We start from the raw sequence: 16433 nt of genomic DNA, 5'->3' as shown, positions 1-16433 counted from the left end.
AATTTTACTTTCCGTATTTATCAGTTTCAAACAGCTGTTTCTTTTTCTTTTCCTATTAAGAAAATTAGTATTGCATATTTCTTTATACCTGTTGGCTGTACAGATTATTTGCTCTTTCGTTTTATTTACATAAAAAATATGCAAGCGATCATTTCCATCTAGATAGACGTAAAACATGCAAGTTGTATTTGTGGACGTTGTAATCTCTGTTTCCTAGGTGTCTTTAAAAATGTTAATTTAAGTTTTTTCTATTGCACTCGAGATTAATGAGGGAAAAATGGTGTTTACTTGAAATGAAGATGAGGGAGGCGATTTTTAATTTTTATTAATGAAATCTTCATTTGAGGTTCATTATCTTTGTAGCAGTTTATCGTCGGCCGAGAACGACTGGCAGCAAAGCTAAATACTCGAACCAACAACGATAGTGAATAATAATGAAGAATGCAAAAATATTGCTAGGCCCGTCCTGTGTGGCCGCGGTCCAGCAGATACCGCCACGTTCTGACACACCACGGCGGGGCGCGGATTTCTGAGCAGAAAAGCAACTGCTGGGAGAGAACCCACGACCCCTTACGTCGGTCTAGTAGTCAGGACTCAGCAGAGGACACGGCAGTCAAATACTGTCTCAACATGAGCAGAGGTCACTGTGGAGGTCTTGAAAAAAGTGTAGTAATTGGTGTGGTAGGCTCTGTTCTCACAGTATGAGAGGCAATACCTAGTCTTTACATGACGAATAGTACAGTGTTTCCAGTTGATGCAAAAGTTTATAAACGTGGCTTTTCTGGAACGAAATTTTTCAGACAGGACTATACAAAACTTATACGACTTTAACACTTTCGTGTGGTGGCCTACATTGTTGACCGTACTGGAGTTACACTGAAGTGGCAGAAATTAAACTTGGTGTTTGACGCTAGACTAAGACTCAGCTTGTGGAGATGACACACTTAAAGTAGAAAAGGAGATTTTCTATCTGGGGAGCAAAATAACTTATGATGGTCGAGGTAGAGAGGATATAAAATGTAGACTGGCAATGGCATGCCATTCGGAATCGAAAATACGGCACAATCCTGGCAATGATTCATTGATTAAGTGCTCCAGCGATTACCTTTCTGTTATGCAAATCAGGATAATATTTTGGTATTTTCAGAGGATATGCAATCACATGGTAGACGTATTGAAGAGGTACGACAGGGGCTCGATACATATGGAGTGTGTGTAAGGTGTCAGGCAAATCCAACACCTTCCATGAAAACCCTGACATGATAAGCAAATCCAGTAGTATGTCACATAGCTCCGAATAAATCATGACATTAAATTAACCAAAGTAACACAAGTAACGAGTGAGCAAATGGAATCAGTGGTTGGGAAGGGAGTGAGACAGGGTTGTAGCCTCTCCGCGATGTTATTCAATCTGTATATTGAGCAAGCAGTAAAGGAAACAAAAGGAAAATTCGGAGTAGGTATTAAAATCCATGGAGAATAAAGAAAATCTTTGAGGTTCGCCAATGACATAGTAAATCTGTCACAGACAGCAAAGGACTTTGAAGAGCAGTTGAATGGAATGGACAGTGTCTTGAAAGGAGGATAAAAGATGAACATCAACAAAAGCAAAACGAGGATAATGGAATGTAGTCGAATTAAGTTGGGTGATGCTGAGGGAATTAGATTAGGAAATGACACACTTAAAGTAGAAAAGGAGATTTTCTATCTGGGGAGCAAAATAACTGATGATGGTCGAGGTAGAGAGGATATAAAATGTAGACTGGCAATGGCAAGGAGAGCGTTTCTGAAGAAGAGAAATTTGTTAACATCGAGTATAGTTTTAAGTGTCAGGAAGTCGTTTCTCAAAGTATTTGTGTGGAGTGTAGCCATGTATGGAAGTGAAACATGGATGATAAATAGTTTAGACAAGAAGAGAATAGAAGCTTTCGAAAAGTGGTGCTACAGAAGAATGCTGAAGATTAGATGGGTAGATCACATAACTAATGAGGAGGTATTGAATAGATTTGGGGAGAAGAGGAGTTTGTGGCAGAAGTTGACCAGATATTCTTGCGTTGTTGTTTTGTAAGAAATTGCGCAGGTATATTAAGTGTTTCGTGGATTTTTTTCTTTGGACCTAAGTTTCGATATAAAGGCAGTAAATGCGGCACCAAAGCGCCGATAGTGTAAAACCGGATACGGCAATTGCCTGAGCCAATGACGGCACAGGTAACGCCCTCTTATTACAAACTTTGATAAATAAGCTGTGCGAAAATGACGGTTACTGCAGTCACTGCTGCCACAAAATAACCGTTGCGGCCGCCGTACTTTGCTCACCACAAGGGAGCAGACAGAAAAATTTAAGCACTTGCATGGATACCAGAGCAGTGCACAGTCAACTGAATGGCTAAAATGAATGACCAGATCATACCAATTACGCTATGTGCTGCATTCTGTGCAACACTGTAATCAAAAGAACTGTGGGAAATGCAAGCGGCGACCATTTAGAGTTAAACGGACTTGTAATGCCGGAATTGCAACTAAAGTGTTTAAGGATACGCTCTGAATCTATGAATTGCTGCTGCCTTGACGATCGTATCCGATTTGCACATACGGCGTTGTGTAGCTAATTTCTGTATCGACCAAGAAGGGGGTTGGACTGTGTAGAGCACGGTTTGCATTAAATTGCAAAGTAGGGCCTCGAGGTATTAAAGTAGGCGCTTACGATCTGAGTCTCGTGAGTGAGCGAGGCTGAGCGGTTGTAGAGTCAAGCGGCGGACGGAATTTTTTATTCGGAATGCGGCGTTCTGCGGCAGGAAGCGTTGCGTGTGCTCGCTTCTCGGAAAAAAAAAAATAAAAAGCTGCACGAGGCGCGAAGGCCTCGGGTGGCGGCGGCAGTGGTGGGGGGAAGGGGGTCACGTGACGTCAGAGCCGCCGCCGCCCCGCCAGTTCTGGAACAGTCGCTGGAGAGGCGGCGCTCGGCTGCTGGACGGCGGCCCAGTTCTGAAGGCGCAGCCGGTCTTCCAGCAGCTTGCCGTCCGTCTAGTCGTGCCGCCCTGCGACAACACCAGAGGAAGGTGAGGCGGGCAGCTGGGCAGCTGGGCTCTGCTGGATTACTCGGAAGCGGCGGGTGTCGTTCTGCACGCTTTTCTCTCGTCTGTCGCGTGACTCGCGACAGAGCAACGTCAAGGAACTCCTCCCGTGTCTTACCTTAAAAAATTAGGGTCGGTACGACTGGCGAATAGTGTGCTACATTAGCGTGTCGAGTGTTTACTATTTTATTACTCGTTACAGTCGTTTAATCGCTGATAACTTGAGGGAGAATAACGCGAAACGAACGGAAAACGGCCCCACTATCAGTTGGGCGGTGTTTCGATGTGCCCGTGTAGATTCCAACAGAATTCTCGTGCCACAGTTGTCGGACACGGAAACCACGCGTTCCTGATTACGTCACTGCAAAGAAACAACCAGTGTTCGTGGAACGCAAGTATGCGAAAACCATGGAAGTCAGCACTTGGGACAGAGTGAGTTTCAGTGCGACACGGCGCCCTACGCCTTTGCCTCTTGTCCAGCAGCCGTGGCTGTCTGGAACGCTGGACCTCCAGTCCCCCCGCAAGCCTAGGGCGATTGCAGGTTGCAATTTATTTTTCCGTATTTCGGTTACTTCGGCCGACTTTAAACATCTAAAATGTTGTAATGTACTGATTTCTAAGAGGTATAATCTGACACGCAGTAAGAAAAGTATCACAAAATCATCTTGTGGTGCAGCTCTTCTTGTTGTCTCCGTGCTTGCTAAGAAAATGGGATGAGAAGTTCCGCCTTATGCAAGACACCATTTTTCTTTGTTTCACACATACATGTTTCGGCACCTTTGTGCTATCATCAGTGGGTTCTATTTCTATTTTTAACTGTAAATTTGTTCTTAACATATTAACATTTGTGTCGTTTACAGCATTATGTAAAAGTTGCATTTATAGCTTAATTGGCGAAAACTGGGTGTAATCATGAGTAACATACGTTACATGATATTATTGTCCACTTATTTTGGTAGCTGTTCTGCTACACAATATACAACTTGTCATCTGCAAACAGCAAAACGTAATTTATTTTCTGTTTTGTTATGAATTTACGAACGGAAATAAGACTGTATCGCGTTTTCTTTCCGTGACTTAAAGTTTTGAAGTTGTGGTACGTTTTCCTGTATTGTTGGCGAAGTAAATAGGCTTACTTATGTGCCTGTGTTCGCGTGGAAATGAAGTTTGTCCGATTACTCAAAACATGGGCGGAGTTTTCGCTGCCATTACGTGTTGTTGTGGCTGTGTGGCGTTCATTTGTTTCGTAGCGTGTTCTGCTGGGTGAGGCGCGCGAGCTTCAATTGCATTTGGCGTTAGTGGTGTGTGGGTTTGCGTGTGTGTGTGAGATGAGTACTGGGGCAGAGAGAGAGAGAGAGAGAGAGAGAGAGAAAGAAAGAAAAGAGAGAGAAAGAGAGAGAGAGAGAGAGAGAGAGAGAGGTTTTTGTGTGTGTGTGTGTGTGTGTGTTTTACTTGTATAGTTCTTCTATTGTAGCGAAGAGGGTTTTGTTGTACAGTGATGTGTATTCGAGTACTTTCTTTCCTTGGGCTATTGATTTTTGGATGTGGTAGTTTTCTTCTATAGTTAATTTTTGGTATAGGCTGCTGCTAGTTTTTAGGATGTGAAGGTCAGTTGTTGGGTGGTGGTTGTGTGCTACCAGGTGGTCTGCAAATGTTGAGTGCTTTTCAGTGCTCTGAGGTGTTCATTATATCTGGTTCTGAAGGTCCTACATGTTTGGCCCACATATACAGATTGACAGCAGTTGCAAGTAAGTTGGTAGATGCCGGACTGGCTGTATTTGTCAGTGTTGGTGGTATTTCTTCCGAGTCTGCTCTGTATTGTGTTGTTGCTTCTGTATGCTATGTTGAGTCCTTGTTTCTTTAGTATATTACCCACCCTATGTGTGACTTTGTTGTTGTAAGTCATTATGTGCCATTTGTTGCTTACTGTCTGCTGATTTGTTGTGTGATGAGTTGTCTTTTTATGCGTGTGTGTTTGATGGTTATGTGCTGTTTGTTTTTGTATTTTCTGGTTTATTTTGTCTACTCTCTTTGCGTCATATCCATTCACCTGTGCAATTTGCTGTATCGTGTTCAGTTCTTGTGTGTAGTCATGCTTGTTCGTGGGTATTTCGTTCAGCCTGTGAGGTAAATATTTGAAGCTGGCTTCTTTGTGAGACATAGGGTGATGGGATTGGTTATGAATAATGGTGCTGGTGAGTGTGGGTCTTCTGTAGATTGTGAATTCATGTTTGTTGTTTCTCTTGTGTATAGTGAGATCTAAGAAATTAAGTTTTTCATCTATTTGTGTTTCTATGGTGAATTGTATTTGAGGGTGGATGCAGTTTATGTTATGTTCTTTTATGCGAGACAGTGGTTGATCTATCAAGCAAATTATGTCATCTATGTATCTGTACCAATATATTATTTTGTACTGTTCAGATATTACTATTTTATCAAAGCTTTGTTTTTCTATGTGACTGAGGTAAATGTCAGCTAGGAGGCCACTGATTGGGGATCCCATGGGTAGTCCATCTTGTTGAGAGTAAAATCTGTCATTGAATGTGAAGTAGTTTTGTTCTGTGATGAGCCTGAGTATGGCTAATATTTCTTGTATGTTTGTTGTGTGTATGTTTCCTTGCAGTTGGAGGTTTCTTTCTATTATGTTGATGGTTTCTTCTGTTGGGGTGTGTGTGTACACTGAAATTATATCAAATGAAACCAATGTTGCCATGTTTGGTACGTTTTTATTTCTTTCTTTTTCTAAGACTTCTGTTGTCAGTGTATTTGTATATTGTTTGTAGCAGAGTGTGTGTGTGTTTGGCTAAGTGGTATTTTGGGGCTTTGGTGAAGTTTATTAATAGACATATGGGTATTCCGGGTTTGTGAACTTTAGGCAATGATTTTAGGGTGGGGGCCTTGGGATTTTTCTGTATCATTTTATTAATCTGTGTTTCTGTGAAAATTGTTTCTATGTTTCTCACGGTTTTCTGTAACTTACTTTGGTATCGGTTTGTTGGATCACTGGTTAATTCTGTGATGTTGTTGCTTTGGATGAATTCTAATCTTTTGTGAATGTATTCCTGTTTGTATGACTACTATTGAATTAACTTTGTCAGATTTTGTGATGATGGCATTTTCTTGTGTTAATTGATTCTGTAGTTTTCTGTAGGTTTTTTCTTCAGGAGTCCTAGTGTTTTCTTTTATGGTGGTTTTGTTCTCTTTGATTGTTTCTTATTTCCTCAGCAATTAGTTCTCTTGTTAAGTTTGCATTGAATACAGGTGTGTTTAGTCTTTCTTGTTGCTTTATGATGTTTTCAGTTTCTGTTATGATATTTTCTACTCTCCTGTGTGACACCACTGTGTTAATGTTATGTTTGGGACCCTTTTCAAGTAGGCTGCTTTCTTGTTCAGATAATTTTATGTCTGTTAGATTAATCACTCTTTTGTGAAAGGTGTGTTTGTTGTATTGGTGGTGGGAATGGTGGGTGTTTGTGTGATTTAACATTTTTGTGAGTTTCTTTTGTTGGATTGTCTGTTTCCTGCCTATTATGGTATCTGTGTATACTCTAACCCTGTACATTAGTTCATTATGTGATTAGCTAGTTCTATATGCAATCTGTATAATTCAATATTCAGAGTCAGTTTTTTGGAATACAAAGACCGGATTTCTTACTTTATTCACATGATTTCTGCCTCACGTTTTGTCTGCTGTGCTGCTGGTGGCATGTTGTTTCCAGTTATTGTTATATACACTCCTGGAAATTGAAATAAGAACACCGTGAATTCATTGTCCCAGGAAGGGGAAACTTTATTGACACATTCCTGGGGTCAGATACATCACATGATCACACTGACAGAACCACAGGCACATAGACACAGGCAACAGAGCATGCACAATGTCGGCACTAGTACAGTGTATATCCACCTTTCGCAGCAATGCAGGCTGCTATTCTCCCATGGAGACGATCGTAGAGATGCTGGATGTAGTCCTGTGGAACGGCTTGCCATGCCATTTCCACCTGGCGCCTCAGTTGGACCAGCGTTCGTGCTGGACGTGCAGACCGCGTGAGACAACGCTTCATCCAGTCCCAAACATGCTCAATGGGGGACAGATCCGGAGATCTTGCTGGCCAGGGTAGTTGACTTACACCTCCCAGAGCACGTTGGGTGGCACGGCATACATGCGGACGTGCATTGTCCTGTTGGAACAGCAAGTTCCCTTGCCGGTCTAGGAATGGTAGAACGATGGGTTCGATGACGGTTTGGATATACCGTGCACTATTCAGTGTCCCCTCGACGATCACCAGTGGTGTACGGCCAGTGTAGGAGATCGCTCCCCACACCATGATGCCGGGTGTTGGCCCTGTGTGCCTCGGTCGTATGCAGTCCTGATTGTGGCGCTCACCTGCACGGCGCCAAACACGCATACGACCATCATTGGCACCAAGGCAGAAGCGACTCTCATCGCTGAAGACGACACGTCTCCATTCGTCCCTCCATTCACGCCTGTCGCGACACCACTGGAGGCGGGCTGCACGATGTTGGGGCGTGAGCGGAAGACGGCCTAACGGTGTGCGGGACCGTAGCCCAGCTTCATGGAGACGGTTGCGAATGGTCCTCGCCGATACCCCAGGAGCAACAGTGTCCCTAATTTGCTGGGAAGTGGCGGTGCGGTCCCCTACGGCACTGCGTAGGATCCTACGGTCTTGGCGTGCATCCGTGCGTCGCTGCGGTCCGGTCCCAGGTCGACGGGCACGTGCACCTTCCGCCGACCACTGGCTACAACATCGATGTAGTGTGGAGACCTCACGCCCCACGTGTTGAGCAATTCGGCGGTACGTCCACCCGGCCTCCCGCATGCCCACTATACGCCCTCTCTCAAAGTCCGTCAACTGCACATACGGTTCACGTCCACGCTGTCGCGGCATGCTACGAGTGCTAAAGACTGCGATGGAGCTCCGTATGCCACGGCAAACTGGCTGACACTGACGGCGGCGGTGCACAAATGCTGCGCAGCTAGCGCCATTCGACGGCCAACACCGCGGTTCCTGGTGTGTCCGCTGTGCCGTGCGTGTGATCATTGCTTGTACAGCCCTCTCGCAGTGTCCGGAGCAAGTATGGTGGGTCTGACACACCGGTGTCAATGTGTTCTTTTTTTCCATTTCCAGGAGTGTAGTTAGGTACAATTTTATAAGCCAAACATAGTTTATTGAACTTAATGTTGAGTATGGTTTTATGAAGTCTGATGGTTGTTCTGATATTTGTTGAAGAGCTGCGATGGAAATATCTGGTTTGCTGTAGAAATAATCACCTTGTGGTGCAGTTCTTCTTGTTGTCTCCGTGATTGCTAAGAAAATGGGATGTATCACAGCTGGAAACTTGGCGTGTCTCGAGGTGACGTAACTCACAGTGCTGAAATACGTGGTCGTCATTCACCCAGTACTTCAGAATGATGGCAGTCAGCGACCCGGAACCAACTTCAGACAACATTTCAGACACTTGAGATTATTTCCCCTAATTACACACCGCCCCACACACATACACACACCCACATAAACATGCGCGCGCACTGGGAGATTGGCATGTCGAACATATTTGTTTAAAAAGGAGTGTCAACTAGCCACATTGTATTCACGCGTGTTTCAGAACGAGAGCACTTGCCCACCTCGAACACACGTTAAGAATAATTTCAAACCGTTCCTAAACTCCTCTCATGCGTGCGTAACGTAAGATATCACACGCGTTAACTCATTTATAAAGCAGCCAGTCGTCGGGCGCTGTTTCGTGTGTCAGCATTGCGTGTCCTGTAATCGACTCGCGAACAGAACCCGTGACGTCATGCCGACATGGTTGTGGTGCTGCGTTCATTTCAGTTTGTTGTTGTTGTGGTCTTCAGTCCTGAGACTGGTTTCATGCAGCTCTCCATGCTACTCTGTGCAAGCTTCTTCATTTCCCAGTACCTACTGCAACCTACAACCTTCTGAATCTGCTTAGTGTATTCATCTCTTGGTCTCCCTGTACGATTTTTACCCTCCACGCTGCCCTCCAATACTAAATTGGTGATACCTCGATGCCTCAGAACATGTCCTACCAACCGATCCCTTCTTCTGGTCAAGTTCTGCCACAAACTCCTCTTCTCCCCAAATCTATTCAATACCTCCTCATTAGTTATGTGATCTACCCATCTAATCTTCAGCATTCTTCTGTAGCACCACATTTCGAAAGCTTCTATTCTCTTCTTGTCTATTTATCATCCATGTTTCACTTCCATACATGGCTACACTCCACACAAATAATTTTGAGAAACGACTTCCTGACACTTAAAACTATACTCGATGTTAACAAATTTCTCTTCTTCAGAAACGCTCTCCTTGCCATTGCCAGTCTACATTTTATATCCTCTCTACCTCGACCATCATCAGTTATTTTGCTCCCCAGATAGAAAATCTCCTTTTCTACTTTAAGTGTGTCATTTCCTAATCTAATTCCCTCAGCATCACCCAACTTAATTCGACTACATTCCATTATCCTCGTTTTGCTTTTGTTGATGTTCATCTTTTATCCTCCTTTCAAGACACTGTCCATTCCATTCAACTGCTCTTCCAAGTCCTTTGTTGTCTCTGACAGAATTACAATGTCATTGGCGAACCTCAAAGATTTTGTTTATTCTCCACGGATTTTAATACCTACTCCGAATTTTCCTTTTGTTTCCTTTACTGCTTGCTCAATATACAGATTGAATAACATCAGGGAGGGGCTACAACCCTGTCTCACTCCCTTCCCAACCACTGATTCCCTTCCATGCCCCTCGACTTTTATAACTGCCATCTGATTTCTGTATAAATTGTAAATAGTCTTCCGCTCCCTGTATTTTACCCCTGCCACATTTAGAATTTGAAAGAGAGTATACCAGCCAACATTGTCAAAGTCTTTCTGTAAGTCTACAAATGCTAGAAACGTAGGTTTGCCTTTTCTTAATCTAGCTTCTAAAATAAGTCGTAAGGTCAGTATTGCCTCACATGTTCCAACATTTCTACGGAATCCAAACTGATCTTCCCCGAGGTCGGCTTCTACCAGTTTTTCCATTCGTCTGTAAAGAATTGGCGTTAGTATTTTGCAGCTGTGGCTTATTAAACTGATTGTTCGGTAATTTTCACATCTGTCAACACCTGCTTTCTTTGGGATTGGAATTATTATATTCTTCTTGAAGTCTGTGGGTATTTCGCCTGTTTCATACATCTTGCTCAGCAGATGGTAGAGGTTTGACAGGACTGGCTCTCCCAAGGCCGTCAGTAGTTCCAATGGAATGTTGTCTACTCCGGGGGCCTTGTTCCGACTCAGGTCTTTCAGTGCTCTGTCAGGCTCTTCATGCAGTATTGTATCTCCCATTTCGTCTTCATCTACATTCTCTTCTATTTACAGTATATTGTCCTTAAGTACGTATAGACCCTCTAATACTCCTTCTACCTTTCGCCATCCCCTTCTTTGCTTAGAACTGGGTTTCCATCTGAGCTCTTGATGTTCATACAAGCGGTTTTCTTTTCTTCAGAGGTCTCTTTAACTGTCCTGTAGGCAGTATCTATCTTACCCCTCGTGAGATAAGCCTCTAAATCCTTAAATTTGTCCTCTAGCCATCCCTGCTTAGCCATTTTGCACTTCCTGTCGGTCTCAAAACGATCTCATTTTTGAGACATTTGTATTCCTTTTTGCCTGCTTCATTTACTGCATTTTATATTTTCTCCTTTCATCAATTAAATTCAATATTTCTTCTGTTACCCAAGGATTTCTAGTAACCCTCGTCTTTTTACCTGCTTGGTCCTCTGCTGCCTTCACTACTTCATCCCTCAGAGCTACCCATTCTTCTTCTACTGTATATCTTTCCCCCATTCCTGTCAACTGTTCCCTTATGCTCTCCCTGAAACTCTGTACAACGTCTGGTTTAGTCAGTTTATCCAGGTCGCATCTCCTTAAATTCCCACCTTTTTGCATTTTCTTCAGTTTTTAATCTACAGTTCATAACCAATAGCTTGCGGTCAGTCCACATCTGCTCCTGGAAATGTCTTTCAATTTAAAACCTGGTTCCTAAATCTCTGTCTTACCATTATATAATCTATCTGATACCTTCTATTATCTCCAGGATTCATCTATGTATACAACCTTCTTCATTTCAGTATTTTCACAGTTTTATGGAACTAAGGCTGTGGTGAGCGAGAGACCTGCTGCGCTCCCCTGCACCTCGGTTAGACTGAGGCGAAGGCTGGATTAGCAGCAGGCGGATTCTCGAACTGTTGTCGTGATGTTTTGCTTCGTGAAATAAAATGTTGCATACTTCTCTTTTCCTCTGTGATGTCACATCTCCTGTTTTGAGACTAGCTGATGAAAGGGAAGCTATCAGACACAAAACTTTTTTTTGTACTATGCAACGTTGCAGTGCTTTGTTTTGGCTGTTCTTGTGTTAAAATTTGCGTGAGAAGTCCATGACGTGCTGACAAAGCAAAGCACAAGGGATATCTCCGAAACGCCTCGAGTTCTGTGTGGCTTTTTGTGCAAAAAATTTGCCGCAATCGTGCTTCGGCGTTAATAGCATCCTTTGTTACGAAAGAATGGGCGAGTGTGACGCTGTCACTTGCAAACTTCTTTACTTGAGGTTCAAATGACACGATTAAAGAGCAGTGTAAATTTTCACGTCCAGCCTACAACGACGGTAGAATTTTGTCATTTCCAGTGCAATAACGGGAAGATTAGGCGTAGACTACTACGTTATTAGTTTTCCTGAAGAGACTGAATGGCGTCAGAATTAAAACATTTGCGCACATATTTGCTACATATGTTAGAGAGAAATCTATAGCAAATTTCATTTCGTTTTTTTTTTTGCCCTCTAAGGCTTATCCGTTGATGGTCAGTCACTGTTTTGGAAACATGGGCAGCCGCTGACATTACATATCTTGAGACTTACTCAAGACAAAAAGTAATGAAAATGACCCGTTTTGAAGAGTTCAGAAATGTCGTGTATAAGTTAAACTGCATATCGTCGTAATACGCAAGTGAGAGTAACAGAAGTATTAAATGCGAAATTATAGCTTCGCAAACAGGTAGATAAACCCAGCGACTGCCCAGTCTGCTCCCCACATCCAATCGTGGCTATATTCAGAACATGGTACCTCTACTTCAGCAAAAGCACCTTCCTCCGGGTTTTGTGCGTAAAACGTGCTTGGTGGTGCGTAGAGCTGGCCGCATCTTCGTCGTAAGTAGTTACAGAGTACACAGCAGGCAGGCGCCGCATTCTGCATATTTTCTGCATCGATTTTTAAAGGACTGGAATGTGGAAGAGAGAGAGTCGGAAACACGTTCTCCACAGTTCTTAGACAACGGGATTGGGGATAATAGCAAACCACCTTCTCAGAATTTAGTACCTTGGGACTATAGGGATCAATAAAATCGTGCCTTACGCAGACGGCATCTCTCCTGCAAAAACATACGGCAGTTTGTGACCTATGACACAAGATTCACACGGTATTCTTAACTTACTTTTCTTCGGTTTGTTGCAAAATGCTGTTTCGCACAACGCCACCATTAGGTATCCCGTCATTGGTTCCAAAGCCTCCATAGTGAACTCGTAATTTGCGTTCACTGTTGCAAGCAGCACCATGTTGAGGAGGGAGGATAAACGCGCACGTGTTCGCCGTCGATATGATCGAGACATTTAGGAACTCTTTGGCATTGTAAATCCGTCCCTCTTGAGACCTTGGGAACTGTAACATAGGAAGGAAAAACACAGCTACATATAACGTCAACTTTTTTTAAATTTACAACCTACCTCCATGTGTTCATTTATCAAAGCATAGAAAATTGCGGCCCAAGTATCTGGCATAATTTTCGAGAGACCCAGTTGTGAAATAGCAACACAGTGGTGCAGATGACGGTATGTAGGGCCAGTAGCTAAGTACCTTAATGTTGGTGCTGATTTGTCATGCGGTGCCGCAGCTCTCCCCATGTGTCTCGTGTCTTTGTAGTAAAGGGCTCACGAAGGGGAAGCAAGTGCTGGTAAGTTTCTCCATCCATTCTTAGGTAATTGTCGAAATCAGCACACTCTAAAACTGGCAACATTTCTAGGTGAGAGACTCTACTCTCTTCTTTGCAGCCACTTCTTCGTCGAAAATTTTGGTGTCCTCCTCCTCTTCTTGCTCGAGCAGCCGTATAGTTTCAGAACCGGAAGTGCGCACAGCGACAGCCAAACGACGTCCTCGTCCACCCTGCCCCGCTCCACACAGCAGGCTGACAGTCGGTGCGCGAGCAGCCGCGGTCGAGCGGTTCTGCCACCGAAAATCCGCGCGTTTTCTGCCGGGAGAAAGTGTCCTGTGGAACAGCGCTTCGTACGAACAATTTACCCGCGGCGGGAAATGCGCGCACTCCCGCCTACGCCCTGACAGCTTCCCCCGCGCATTTTCCACCGCGGTGAAACGCCGTGTCGCATAGCGCCGACGGGGAAACTGCCCGGGACGCTGAGCGCAGAGACGTGCCGTGGGAGGGAGGGAGGGAGGGAGGGAGTGGGAGCCGCTCCACGCCCTCAGGAGTGGAGGGACGGCAGTCGGGCTGGCAGAGGCCGAACCACGCAGTGGGGTGGCGAGTGCCAGTTTGTTCAGCTCTTCCAGGCGAATTGCGCTGCTGAACTCACGGATAGTAATGTTCCCGTGTCACGACAGGGTGGCGAGCGAGAATATTACCGGATCGCTGCTGAATGGCTGTTTCTGAGACACTCGCCATTGTCCAATCTCTATTCTCAGAGTGCGCGTGTCCGTGACGTCCACAAATGCGCCAGTACTTTGTCAGTTGATTTTGATTCATATACTCTGTTAGGAAAACATCATATCATCTCTTCTTCATAAGCGTTCATATATAAGCAACTTACTTTCTGGAGTTCAGGTTTAAGAGTGCCGTTGGCGGCTGCTCCACACGTGGTACACCTTCGGTCGTACAGGGCGGCGCGAGGCGCGCACAGACTGTTTCTGCAGCGTCGTGGCGTATCCCCAGTCCAGACCAAATGCTGCCGAAGCTGCAGACACAGGCTGCTTGTAACACTGCAACCGGTTGTACGTAGCGTGTGCAATCAGATACCAAATTTGGTACATTACGTACTATGCCCCAAAAGAGCAAATAGTCCTGTCCCGGAAAAGCCACGTATAACACTTCTGTCAAATACAGCTACTGTTATGGTATAACCTCAAAACTTGAGGCAGTTCGTATAATAAAATTATTTTTATTCAAGCAATTATAGTATAAAGAAGCAGAGCAGTGTTACCCTCTGACAGGAATTTTGTTATGTTGACCGTCTTGTACCTTACGGAGGTGGTTTATCGGAAGTGAAACGCAAAATTACGTAAATATTTAAACAGTAACAAACAATATCTTACTGATCTACACTGTTCAAAGAATAAAGAAAACGGTCGCCAGCCCAATTAGGCAAGACAATGATTGACATTCTTGTTCAACAAAATAGGTGTGAGTAACTTCACCGGACAAACACAAACTATACTTTGCCACACTTGACTGCAATGAACTCTGGCACCTGAATACAGCATGTTCACGTTAAGGCTGGAGCTACCAAATCAGAACAAACTATTTGCATAAATATAACAGATAACAAAACACTCTATTACCTTGAAGACTTAGTGCTCTCAATATCGTTACTACTAATATTCACTGTAGAATCGTAAATTGGACATAGGTTTAATATTACTTTTCAAACAAATTCCTATCTGACATGAAATATGGATATGGTCCACAGCAAATTTAGTTACTCTGCGTAGATTAAGTCTTTCGCTACTAAGCACCTTTCTACTTAAAATGAGAATTAAATGGAATTAACTAACAGATTACTCCCACTGTCTTTTGAATAAAGAAATTATTGTTTTCATAGATAGTGGTCTTTCTATGAATCGTTATCTAACATGAGCACAATACACAAACTGTTGCTCCTGTTACACCATTAATGGTCACTTTTAATACATAAGAGGAACCCAATATTGTACAGAATTTCACTTGAATAGCAAGAATAGTAGAAACTACTTTGAGCGGAGAGGGGCCCTTAATCATGACCACTGTAGCAGAGCATACTAAACACAATTTCAATACACTAAAGAAACAAGGCCTTAACAAGTATGAACATGTAAACCTCCAATAGTATCAGTTCTCAACTCTTACTGCAGTAGAACACAACTTGATGTGGTTATAAGACGATAGCTCGCCTTTGGTTGATTTTCAACAGACTGCACTGTCATCATTTACTAAGCAAACTTCATAAGCCTCAGTTATGAGGACTTTCACTTTAGAAGTTGGCAATAAAATTTTAATAAGCAGTTTTAATAGAGAAATTATTTTCAGCAAGCATTATTTTCTATATTACTCAGTTCTGCTCAAACACTGAGCTTTAATGTTCTTTCAATAAAGACACTCGGTAATCACTTTAGCATGGGAAGGACCCTAAGAGGTTGTGTGACTAAGGATAAAAAAATCAAGGTAGGTATAAGAGTTCGAGTATGTTACCTTGTATTTGTCCACACTAAAACATCCAATGAGCTGATCCTTCACCATACACTTCTACTATTCCTTGGTTCCTTTTCAGTGGCTGCGCAATGTGGTGGCAATTGCATGTAGGTAAGTGGATTTGCAGGTAGAATTGCTGGACTCTGTCATTTCTTGGTGGCGATGATAGATATCAATTCCAGAATAGTTCCAGCTCTTTATCCATCCATCCATCCGAGGCATTGGAAAGCGCCACGGAAAGCCTCTCTCGGTACCAGCACAATACACAACTTTTACGTGAGCAGTTGACAGTTTGGTAGCTCGGCCCCGACTGACTCTTGGTTCCTCCTTTCTGTCCATGCCCACCACGTTTAGCGCGTGCTACAAAGTTCCGTTCCCGAGGGGAACCACAACACCTTTTACATATGAAATAACTTAAGAACCCTAAGTGAAAGTCAGCAGTTTACATAAGAGCGAACAAACGTTTAAAAAAAACAGAACATTAGCATATATTGACATTTCTACAAAAAATTATTTAAACAAAATTACAATTATGTACATTAAGTTTTGTCTCCCTCCGAATGAGACAAATAATTTAAATGATACATACACTACATTGCATAGAATCAAACCATGACATCAGAGTTTTTACAAAGAAAGGACTATATAATTTTGTCATCGATTCAATCAAACATCATTTACAGAAACTCAGCGATGTGACATTAAATAAAACAAAAGGCAAAATGAATCAGTAGAGCATTAGAGCTATGGTGTTACATGCTGCATATCGGCGGGCACATTTGTCTGTACGACATGAAGCTCGTCTTGTTCTCTCTAGTGTGTTAACTTTATTCACAA

The 16433-nt window shown here is 43.3% G+C and overlaps 1 protein-coding gene across 1 annotated transcript in view; it reads left to right on the top strand.

Annotated features, from left to right (window-relative positions):
* The first annotated feature begins 2932 nt into the window (after positions 1-2932).
* The window catches only part of LOC124554060 (BTB/POZ and MATH domain-containing protein 3-like), a 74131-nt gene continuing 60630 nt past the window's right edge, over positions 2933-16433 (top strand). Inside the window, exon 1 of the mRNA XM_047128101.1 lies at positions 2933-3056. The gene's annotated coding sequence lies outside the window, so the exon portion shown is untranslated. The remainder of the gene's footprint in view (positions 3057-16433) is intronic.

The sequence above is a fragment of the Schistocerca americana genome, chromosome 11, assembly GCF_021461395.2.
Source record: "Schistocerca americana isolate TAMUIC-IGC-003095 chromosome 11, iqSchAmer2.1, whole genome shotgun sequence".
In the NCBI taxonomy this organism is placed as follows: domain Eukaryota; kingdom Metazoa; phylum Arthropoda; class Insecta; order Orthoptera; family Acrididae; genus Schistocerca; species Schistocerca americana.
This window is presented reverse-complemented; position numbering and strand designations above follow the sequence as displayed.